This window comes from Leptodactylus fuscus, chromosome 1, assembly GCF_031893055.1.
Source record: "Leptodactylus fuscus isolate aLepFus1 chromosome 1, aLepFus1.hap2, whole genome shotgun sequence".
Taxonomy (NCBI): domain Eukaryota; kingdom Metazoa; phylum Chordata; class Amphibia; order Anura; family Leptodactylidae; genus Leptodactylus; species Leptodactylus fuscus.
In genome coordinates this window covers 143908569-143919685 of record NC_134265.1, presented here as the reverse complement: position 1 = coordinate 143919685, position 11117 = coordinate 143908569, and positions in this window count along the sequence as shown.

Sequence of the window (11117 nt, the reverse complement as noted above, 5' to 3'; positions counted from 1 at the left end):
GGTCCTTGAAAATGGACAAAAATAGAACATGACCTATATCTTGACAGTCTACTACAATATCCCCCATTCTCTTGCATTGAATTTAATGCTGCCAGGCGATGTCTGTTAAAAAATGGACGTTACACAGCTGTTATTAACACTCATATTAATATAGCTTAAAGGGGTTGTCCAGGAATTAAAGATTTTTACAAGGAAAGAAAAAAATACTAAAACATGCTTACCTGTCCCTGGTGTCCATGTCGGTCAAGTTGGGTGGTGACTTCCACCAGAATAACCAGTGACGCCTCTGGAGTGGACCGTGGTGGGACACACTGAAGCACAAGCAAATATGGAAACCTATGGAAACCTGGAGTAAAGCTGTGTGCATGTGGGGACTAAGTGCCTCCAAGGTTCTATTGGTTCTTTCATTGGTCCAAGGTTCTATTGGCTGATAAGGGACATGTGACTGTGTGTATGGTAGTTGAGATACGAGTGAAAGACTTTCAGGCTTGTATTGCAGTTCATTGTTTCGGGATTACTGTATCTCAGGAACGGTATGTCCTAGAGAGCTGAGACCTGGTCTAAAACTTTCCCAGACACCTGATATACCTGTGTGCCAAATTTGGTGAGGATCGATGGAGTTATTTGGTCATGCATAAAAAACAGACAGACAGGCACTAATTCAGACAGACATTCCGACAGAAATTCATTTTAATACATATAAGAGACTAGCAGGAAGCCCTGGCTTTGCACGGGAAAATTTCATTGTTTATTTATGTAGTGACCCCATAACAATTGCCCAGTTTTACACTGGTGTATTTTGCTTGTCGTTTGAATATATGTTCATAAGCGTCATGTGATCATGTGTATCTCAGTTTGGATATCAGTGAAAACTTGAGATCGGTTGTTGGATGGATTAAAGCTGTGTATGTGACCTTGTGTAACGTTGTCATCCTCAGCGCCATGCCCCTTTAAAACTGACCTACAGCAGTGAAGAAAAATGGCTGGGTTGTTGTGGAAACCTGGAGTAAATCTCTGATGTGTGATGGTGTATGCTGAGTTGTGTATCTAATCCCCTGATGTGTGATAGTGTGTGCTGAGCTGTGTATCTAATCTCCTGATGTGTGATGGTGTGTGCTGAGCTGTGAATCTAATCCTCTGAGGTGTACTGAACTGTGTATCAAATTCTCTGATATGTGTTGGTGTGTGCTGAGGTGTGTATCTAATCCTCTGATGTGTAATACTGTGTGCTGAACTCTGTATCTAATCCTCTGATGTGTGATATAGCGTGCTGAGCTGTGTACCTAATCCCCTGATGTGTGTTGGTGTGTTTCTGAGCTGTGTATCTCATCCTTTGATGTGTAATACTGTGTGCTGAGTTGTGTATCTAATCCCCTACTGTGTAATGGTGTGTGCTGAGCTGTGTATCTAATGTGTGTGTGTGATACTGTGTGCTGAGCTGTGTATCTAATCCTCTGATGTGTGATACTGTGTGCTGAGCTTTGTATCTAATCCTCTGATGTGTGATACTGTGTGCTGTGTGCTCTCCGGCTCCGCTGCAGGACCTGAGATGACGTCATCACAAGTCTTTCAGCGGGGCTCCGATTGCTTGGCTGCAGTCTGGAGGAGGGCCGCAGGGGAAGCCAAGCGGCCTGATACGTTGGTGGGCTTGCGTGGGCAGCACCACTGACAAAGTCTCCACCAGAGAAAATGGCAGCTGCTCCCGGCTCGGAGCAACGCCGCAATGCCGGCCGGCAGCATGGAGCTGGCATAGATTGCGGCCGCCTCACCCCACATTCTGCAGACAGCTGCACCAGCAGCAGTGACTTTCGGTCAGAACAAACAGGGCTGAAGGACCTGAACTGACGTCACCACGTCATGCGCGGGGCTCCGATTGTCCCAGGAACTGCGTGGGCGGAGCTATAGACCCACAAGCTGGCGTGCACCCACTCACAGGAAGAAAATGTTGGCGTGCATGCTGGCATCTGAAAGCTGCACCTGCCGGCATCGCTGGAGCCCAGCGCGCGACATGGAGCGGTGAGTCCGCCGGGGCCCCGGAGGTCAGAAGGGGTACAGGTAACTGTGCCGCACTCCAACAGATCCCCGTCTACTTGTGCCGTGCATGGCCGCAGCAGCTGCGCTGCACGGTCTGCCAACCCCATGCACCCCTGTAACCTCAGAGCACGGGGAGCCCGGGGTGGGGTGGAGCCGGGTTCGCAGGTGTGGGTTGGGGGTTGGTTAGAGAGATGGCAAAAACGGGGCACAGGGTGGGGGGTGGAGGGGAGGAAAGGGGGCATGGGGTGAGGTGGGAAGTGGGCTCAGGGTCGTGGGTTGAGGAGGGAGAACGGAGCGAGGGAATGTTGGAGCGGATAGGGAAAAAAGTGGGGGGCCAGCGGGGTGCAAGGTGGGGGTCCATGGGCGCACTGGGGTTGGAAGGGCCCACTGCGGCCACAATGCAAAGGCGGGGGTGGAGGTGGGCCCAGGTAGCACTGCAGGTGGGGCACGCAGGGGGTGGGGGGCCGCGGAAGAAGTCGCGGGTAATGCTAGCATATACAGTCCTATGAAAAAGTTTGGGCACCCCTATTAATCTTAATCATTTTTAGTTCTAAATATTTTGGTATTTGCAACAGCCATTTCAGTTTGATATATCTAATAACTGATGGACACAGTAATATTTCAGGATTGAAATGAGGTTTATTGTACTAACAGAAAATGCGCAATATGCATTAAACCAAAATTTGACCGGTGCAAAAATATGGGCACCTCAACAGAAAAGTGACATTAATATTTAGTACATCCTCCTTTTGCAAAAATATTTAGAACTAAAAATGATTAAGATTAATAGGGGTGCCCAAACTTTTTCATAGGACTGTATATAAATATATAAATAGACAGTAGTAAATACAATGCTGCAAAAATCACTGGATTTGATATAAAATCAAAATTGGCACCATCTTACACACCACACTACAAACAATCATAATAGCATACAAACATAATATAATAGCATACAGAATACACATCCCTAAAGAGTCTGGGTTAATTATTAGAGATGAGCGAACACTAAAATGTTCGAGGTTCGAAATTCGATTCGAACAGCCGCTCAATGTTCGTGTGTTCGAACGGGTTTCGAACCCCATTATAGTCTATGGGGAACAGATACTCGTTAAGGGGGAAACCCAAATCCGTGTCTGGAGGGTCACCAAGTCCACTATGACACCCCAGGAAATGATGCCAACACCTATGGAATGACACTGGGAAAGCAGGGAAAGCATGTCTGGGGGCATCTAACACACCAAAGACCCTCTATTACCCCAACATCACAGCCTAACAACTACACACTTTACACACTCAATACCACCTCTCTGACAGTAGGAAAACACCTTGAAACGTGTATTTGGCACTTGCAGTGAGGAGAGCTTGTCACCAGCAGTGAATTTGGCCCTTGTAGTAAGTTGAGGTTGGCACCAACATTTGTTTTGAAAATCAGGGTGGATTGAGCCTCTAACCAGCAGAGTTTGGGCAAATTCATGGTGGAGGGAGCCTCTAAAAACCCCAGTTTGGACCAATTCATGGTGGAGGGAGCCTCTAAAAACCCCAGTTTGGACCAATTCATGGTGGAGGGAGCCTCTAAAAACCCCAGTTTGGACCAATTCATGGTGGAGGGAGCCTCTAAAAACCCCAGTTTGGACCAATTCATGATGGAGGGAGCCTCTAAACAGCCCAGTTTGGGCAAATTCATGGTGGAGGGAGCCTCTAAAAACCCCAGTTTGGACCAATTCATGGTGGAGGGAGCCTCTAAACAGCCCAGTTTGGGCAAATTCATGGTGGAGGGAGCCTCTAAACAGCCCAGTTTGGGCAAATTCATGGTGGAGGGAGCCTCTAAAAACCCCAGTTTGGACCAATTCATGGTGGAGGGAGCCTCTAAAAACCCCAGTTTCGACCAATTCATGGTGGAGGGAGCCTCTAAAAACCCCAGTTTGGACCAATTCATGATGGAGGGAGCCTCTAAACAGCCCAGTTTGGGCAAATTCATGGTGGAGGGAGCCTCTAAAAACCCCCAGTTTGGACCAATTCATGGTGGAGGGAGCCTCTAAAAACCCCAGTTTGGACCAATTCATGGTGGAGGGAGCCTCTAAACAGCTCAGTTTGGGCAAATTCATGGTGGAGGGAGCCTCTATACAGCCCAGTTTGGGCAAATTCATGGTGGAGGGAGCCTCTAAAAACCCCAGTTTGGACCAGTTCATGGTGGAGGGAGCCTCTAAAAACCCCAGTTTGGACCAATTCATGATGGAGGGAGCCTCTAAACAGCCCAGTTTGGGCAAATTCATGGTGGAGGGAGCCTCTAAAAACCCCCAGTTTGGACCAATTCATGGTGGAGGGAGCCTCTAAAAACCCCAGTTTGGACCAATTCATGGTGGAGGGAGCCTCTAAACAGCCCAGTTTGGGCAAATTCATGGTGGAGGGAGCCTCTAAACAGCCCAGTTTGGGCAAATTCATGGTGGAGGGAGCCTCTAAAAACCCCAGTTTGGACCAATTCATGGTGGAGGGAGCCTCTAAAAACCCCAGTTTGGACCAATTCATGGTGGAGGGAGCCTCTAAAAACCCCAGTTTGGACCAATTCATGATGGAGGGAGCCTCTAAACAGCCCAGTTTGGGCAAATTCATGGTGGAAGGAGCCTCTAAAAACCCCCAGTTTGGACCAATTCATGGTGGAGGGAGCCTCTAAAAACCCCAGTTTGGACCAATTCATGGTGGAGGGAGCCTCTAAACAGCTCAGTTTGGGCAAATTCATGGTGGAGGGAGCCTCTAAACAGCCCAGTTTGGGCAAATTCATGGTGGAGGGAGCCTCTAAAAACCCCCAGTTTGGACCAATTCATGGTGGAGGGAGCCTCTAAAAACCCCAGTTTGGACCAATTCATGGTGGAGGGAGCCTCTAAAAACCCCAGTTTGGACCAATTCATGATGGAGGGAGCCTCTAAACAGCCCAGTTTGGGCAAATTCATGGTGGAGAGAGCCTCTAAAAACCCCCAGTTTGGACCAATTCATGGTGGAGGGAGCCTCTAAAAACCCCAGTTTGGACCAATTCATGGTGGAGGGAGCCTCTAAACAGCTCAGTTTGGGCAAATTCATGGTGGAGGGAGCCTCTAAACAGCCCAGTTTGGGCAAATTCATGGTGGAGGGAGCCTCTAAAAACCCCAGTTTGGACCAATTCATGGTGGAGGGAGCCTCTAAACAGCCCAGTTTGGGCAAATTCATGGTGGAGGGAGCCTCTAAAAACCCCCAGTTTGGACCAATTCATGGTGGAGGGAGCCTCTAAAAACCCCAGTTTGGACCAATTCATGGTGGAGGGAGCCTCTAAACAGCCCAGTTTGGGCAAATTCATGGTGGAGGGAGCCTCTAAACAGCCCAGTTTGGGCAAATTCATGGTGGAGGGAGCCTCTAAAAACCCCAGTTTGGACCAATTCATGGTGGAGGGAGCCTCTAAAAACCCCAGTTTGGACCAATTCATGATGGAGGGAGCCTCTAAACAGCCCAGTTTGGGCAAATTCATGGTGGAGAGAGCCTCTAAAAACCCCCAGTTTGGACCAATTCATGGTGGAGGGAGCCTCTAAAAACCCCAGTTTGGACCAATTCATGGTGGAGGGAGCCTCTAAACAGCTCAGTTTGGGCAAATTCATGGTGGAGGGAGCCTCTAAACAGCCCAGTTTGGGCAAATTCATGGTGGAGGGAGCCTCTAAAAACCCCAGTTTGGACCAATTCATGGTGGAGGGAGCCTCTAAACAGCCCAGTTTGGGCAAATTCATGGTGGAGGGAGCCTCTAAAAAACCCCAGTTTGGACCAATTCATGGTGGAGGGAGCCTCTAAAAACCCCAGTTTGGACCAATTCATGGTGGAGGGAGCCTCTAAACAGCCCAGTTTGGACAAATTCATGGTGGAGGGAGCCTCTAAACAGCCCAGTTTGGGCAAATTCATGGTGGAGGGAGCCTCTAAAAACCCCAGTTTGGACCAATTCATGGTGGAGGGAGCCTCTAAAAACCCCAGTTTGGACCAATTCATGGTGGAGGGAGCCTCTAAAAACCCCAGTTTGGACCAATTCATGATGGAGGGAGCCTCTAAACAGCCCAATTTGGGCAAATTCATGGTGGAGGGAGCCTCTAAAAACCCCCAGTTGGGACCAATTCATGGTGGAGGGAGCCTCTAAAAACCCCAGTTTGGACCAATTCATGGTGGAGGGAGCCTCTAAACAGCCCAGTTTGGGCAAATTCATGGTGGAGGGAGCCTCTAACCAGCCCAGTTTGGACCAATTCATGGTGGAGGGAGCCTCTAAAAACCCCAGTTTGGACCAATTCATGGTGGAGGGAGCCTCTAAACAGCCCAGTTTGGACCAATTCATGGTGGAGGGAGCCTCTAAAAACCCCAGTTTGGACCAATTCATGGTGGAGGGAGCCGCTAAACAGCCCAGTTTGGACCAATTCATGGTGGAGGGAGCCTCTAACGAGCAGAGTTGGTGGAAATCAGGGTGGAGGGAGCCTCTAACCAGCAGAGTTGTGGGAAAGCAGGGTGGCGGGAGCCTCTAACCAGCAGAGTTGGTGGAAATCAGGGTGGAGGGAGCCTCTAACCAGCAGAGTTGTGGGAAAGCAGGGTGGAGGGAGCCTCTAACCAGCAGAGTTGTGGGAAAGCAGGGTGGAGGGAGCCTCTAACCAGCAGAGTTGTGGGAAAGCAGGGTGGAGGGAGCCTCTAACCAGCAGAGTTGGTGGAAATCAGGGTGGAGGGAGCCTCTAACCAGCAGAGTTGGGGGAAATCAGGGTGGAGGGAGCCTAGTATTAGCAGAATTGTGCAACGCTTATGGTGGATGAGTATGAGGATGCGGAGGAATTGGAGAGGTTGAGTACAGACATGGAGTTTCATGTTGGGGTGCTTTACACAGGTGGGCACAAAAATGAAGGCTCTATCCAGTGGTGGTTCATTTTTATCAAAGTGAGCCGGTCGGCACTCTCAGCTGACAGACGGGTGCGCTTGTCAGTGATGATGCCACCGGCTGCACTGAACACCCTCTCAGATAGGACGCTGGCGGCAAGACAGGACAGCACCTCCAAGGCATATAGGGCAAGTTCAAGCCACAGGTCCAACTTCGACACCCAATACGTGTAGGGCGCAGAGGGGTCGGAGAGGACAGGGCTGTGGTCGGAAAGGTATTCCCGCAACATGCGCCTATACTTCTCACACCTGGTGACACTAGGACCCTCCGTGGCGGCACTTTGGCGAGGGGGTGCCATCAAGGTGTCCCAGACCTTAGACAGTGTGCCCCTCGTTTGTGTGGACCGGTGAGAACTTGGTTGCCTACTGGAGGAACTGCCCTCCCTGCCGCCAACGTCACATGCTGGAAACATCTCCATCATATTCTGCACCAATTGCCTGTGGCAAGCATTGATGCGATTGGCCCTCCCCTCTACCGGAATAAAAGACGAGATGTTGTTTTTATACCGAGGGTCAAGGATAGCAAAGATCCAGTACTGATTGTCCTCCATGATTTTGACAATACGCTTGTCGGTTGTAAAGCACCCCAACATGAACTCAGCCATGTCTGCCACAGTGTTAGTTGGCATGACTCCTCTGGCCCCACCGGAAAGTTCAATCTCCATTTCCTCCTCATCCTCCATGTCTACCCATCCGCGCTGCAACAATGGGACGATTCGAAGTTGCCCGGAAGCCTCCTGTATCACCATCACATCATCGGACAACTCTTCTTCCTCCTCTTCCTCCTCCTCCATTAAACGCAGTGAAGCGGACAGATGTGTGGACCTACTCTCCAGCTGTGACGGATCGGATGCTATCCCTAACTCCTCTGTGTGATCTGAGTTATCCCTGATGTCAATCAGGGATTCTCTCAGAACACACAAGAGCGGGATTGTAAGGCTCACCATCGCATCCTCAGAGCTCACCCTCCTTGTGGACTCCTCAAAGACCCGTAGGATGTCACAAAGGTCTCTCATCCATGGCCACTCATGGATGTGAAACTGAGGCAGCTGACTTTGTGGCACCCTAGGGTTTTGTAGCTGGTATTCCATCAAAGGTCTCTGCTGCTCAACCACTCTATTCAACATCTGAAACGTTGAGTTCCAGCATGTGGGGACGTCGCACAAAAGCCGGTGTTGTGGCACATGCAGGCGTTGCTGGAGAGATTTTAAGCTAGCAGCGGCTACTGTCGACATCCCTCACCTCGGAGGCAGTGTGCTGTCTGTCCCCCAAGCTGATCAGCTTCAGCACAGCCTGCTGACGTCTACCAACGCCAGTGCTGCAACGTTTCCAACTCGTAGCTGGGGTCAATCTAACAGCGGAGGAGGAGGCGGTGGCGGAGGAGGAGGCGGTGGCGGAGGAGGAGGCGGTAGAGGAGGAGGAGGAGGGGGGTGTTCTTCTCGTGTCCCTGCCAGGAATGTTAGGCGGGGAGACGAGGTACACCGGGCCAGTTTGGGAAGCAGTCCCAGCCTCAACTACATTCACCCAGTGTGCCGTCAGTGAAATGTAGCGTCCCTGTCCGCATGCACTTGTCCACGCGTCGGTGGTCAAGTGGACCTTTGTGCAAAGCGCGGAACTAAGGGCCCGCCTGATGTTGAGTGACACGTGCTGGTGCAAGGCGGGGACGGCACACCGGGAGAAGTAGTGACGGCTAGGGACGGCATAGCGAGGTGCCGCAGTTGCCATCAGGTCCAGGAAGGCGGGAGTTTCAACAAGCCGGAACGCCAACATCTCCTGGGCCAGCAGTTTAGCGATGTTGGCGTTCAAGGCTTGCGCGTGTGGGTGGTTAGCAGTGTATTTCTGCCGCCGCTCCAATGTCTGAGAGATGGTGGGTTGTTGTAAAGAAGCGCCTGATGGTGCCTTTGATGGTGCAGGAGAAGGAGATAAGACAGGAACAGGGGAGGATGAGGGAGAAGTCAACAAAGTGGCGGAGGCAGATGAAGTGGTGTCCTGGCTCGTCCTCTGGAGTGCATCGCCAGCACAGTCAGCAGTGGCAGTGGCAGAGGCAGTGGCGTGAACGGCAGGCGGCCTTTGTCCTGCCGTTGCTGCCTGCCACTGATTCCAGTGCTTGGATTCCAAATGACGGCGCACTGAAGTGGTGGACAGGTTGCTCTTCTCAGAGCCCCTAATCAATTTCGAGAGGTAAATAGTGCAGACAACACTATATCTGTCCTCGTCGCATTCCTTGAAAAAACTCCACACCTTCGAGAAACGTGCCCTCGAGGTGGGAGTTTTTCGGGGCTGGGTACGAACTGGAACATCTTGGGAGATTCCGGGTGTGGCCTGGCTTCGCCTAAGCTGCTGACCTCTGCCTCTGCCTCTAGCTACCCTTTTTGGTGCTGCACCTGCCTCAACATCCACACTACTTTCCCCGCTTGACATCCCCCCTGTCCAGGTCGGGTCAGTGTCCTCATCATCCACCACTTCCTCTTCCAACTCCTGTCTCATCTCCTCCTCCCGCACAATGCGCCGGTCAACTGGATGCCCTGACGGCAACTGCGTCACATCATCGTCGAGGAGGGTGGGTTGCTGGTCATCCACCACCAAATCGAACGGAGATGGAGGAGACTCTAGTGTTTGAGCATCTGGACACAGATGCTCCTCTGTTAGGTTCGTGGAATCGTGACGTGGAGAGGCAGGTTGAGGGACAATGAAAGGAGCGGAGAACAGCTCTGGGGAGCAGGGACAGTTGGGGTTATTGTTCTGTGAAGCTTGGGAATTTTGGGAGGAAGGAGGACAAGACTGTTGGGTAATAGGAGGAGAGGAGGCAGAGTCTGACTGGCTGCTGGACAATGTGCTGTAAGCGTTCTCTGACAGCCATTGCAAGACCTGTTCCTGGTTCTCGGGCCTACTAAGGTTTGTACCCTGCAGTTTAGTTAATGTGGCAAGCAACCCTGGCACTGTGGAGTGGCGCAATACTTGCTGCCCCACAGGAGTAGGCACGGGACGCCCTGTGGCTTCACTGCTACCTTGCTCCCCAGAACCATTCCCCCGACCTCGCCCACGGCCTCGTCCACGTCCCTTTCCGGGAGCCTTGCGCATTTTGAATTCCCAGTTAGAAATTGGCACTATATACCAGTAGCAAAAATTGTGGGTGCACGTAACCCCAATATATTCTTTGAATTCCCAGTCAGACAATGGCACTATATACCAGTAGCAAGAAATGAGGGTATTTATAACCCCAATATATTCTTTGAATTACCAGTCAGAAACTGGCACTATGTGGCAGTAGCAAGAAATGAGGGTATTTGTAACCCCAATATATTCTTTGAATTCCCAGTCAGACAATGGCACTATATACCAGTAGCAAGAAATGAGGGTATTTGTAACCCCAATATATTCTTTGAATTCCCAGACAGACAATGGCACTATATACCAGTAGCAAAAATTGTGGGTGCACGTAACCCCAATATATTCTTTGAATTACCAGTCAGAAACTGGCACTATATGGCAGTAGCAAGAAATGAGGGTATTTGTAACCCCAATATATTCTTTGAATTCCCAGTCAGACAATGGCACTATATACCAGTAGCAAGAAATGAGGGTATTTATAACCCCAATATATTCTTTGAATTACCAGTCAGAAACTGGCACTATATGGCAGTAGCAAGAAATGAGGGTATTTGTAACCCCAATATATTCTTTGAATTCCCAGTCAGACAATGGCACTATATACCAGTAGCAAGAAATGAGGGTATTTGTAACCCCAATATATTCTTTGAATTCCCAGTGAGACAATGGCACTATATACCAGTAGCAAAAATTGTGGGTGCACGTAACCCCAATATATTCTTTGAATTACCAGTCAGAAACTGGCACTATATGGCAGTAGCAAGAAATGAGGGTATTTGTAACCCCAATATATTCTTTGAATTCCCAGTCAGACAATGGCACTATATACCAGTAGCAAGAAATGAGGGTATTTATAACCCCAATATATTCTTTGAATTACCAGTCAGAAACTGGCACTATATGGCAGTAGCAAGAAATGAGGGTATTTGTAACCCCAATATATTCTTTGAATTCCCAGTCAGACAATGGCACTATATACCAGTAGCAAGAAATGAGGGTATTTATAACCCCAATATATTCTTTGAATTACCAGTCAGAGACTGGCA